Source organism: Crocuta crocuta, unplaced genomic scaffold, assembly GCF_008692635.1.
Source record: "Crocuta crocuta isolate KB4526 unplaced genomic scaffold, BGI_CrCroc_1.0 scaffold440, whole genome shotgun sequence".
NCBI classification, from domain to species: Eukaryota; Metazoa; Chordata; class Mammalia; order Carnivora; family Hyaenidae; genus Crocuta; species Crocuta crocuta.
The window spans coordinates 408,827-409,474 of record NW_027527457.1 but is presented as its reverse complement, the minus strand read 5'-3'; the positions used below and the strand labels follow the sequence as shown (position 1 = coordinate 409,474).

Here is a 648-nt window from a genome sequence, read left to right as displayed (position 1 = left end):
GAAAGTTCTCCAGGGAAGCACTTTTCTTTTTTAAATTATTTTTAATGTTTCATTTATTCTTGAGAGAGAGAGAGAGCACGAGCAAGGGAGGGCAGAGACAGAGTGGGAGATACAGAATCTGAAGTAGGCTCCAGGCTCTGGGCTGTCAACACAGAGTCCGATGCAGGGCTCGAACCCACAAATCATGAAATCACGACCTGAGCTGAAGTCACACACTTAACTGACTGAGCCACCCAGACGCCCCGGCTTGGACAACTTTGAGCTGGTAGGATGACAATGGATGAGAAATCATGTCTGGCAGAGAAGTATACCAGTCTGTTCTGGGTCACAAAACAGACTTTTGACTCTAAATAGCCTTTTCTTCTTTAGGGAGTTATAGCAGAATTGAGCAAGAATTTTCTTGAGCCATGACTGGGGAGCAAAATAAGTTAGTCTGGATAGTATATTGAAATATTTTATTTTAAGGTTCATTCATTCATTTTGAGAGAGAGATAGAGAGTGAGCAGGGGAGGGGCGGAGAGAGAGGGAGACAGAATCCTAAGCAGGCTCTGTACTGTCAGCACAGAGCCCAACACAGGGCTCGGTCTCACCAACTGTGAGATCATGACCTGAGCTGAAATCAAGAGTTGGACACTTACGTGACTGAGC

General features: G+C 45.2%; 1 protein-coding gene across 1 annotated transcript in view; it reads right to left on the bottom strand.

Moving 5' to 3' along the window:
- The window catches only part of OGT (O-linked N-acetylglucosamine (GlcNAc) transferase), a gene marked incomplete at its 5' end in the record, with an annotated part of 33,860 nt that overhangs the window by 17,111 nt on the left and 16,101 nt on the right, over positions 1-648 (bottom strand). The gene's annotated exons all lie outside the window — the stretch shown is intronic.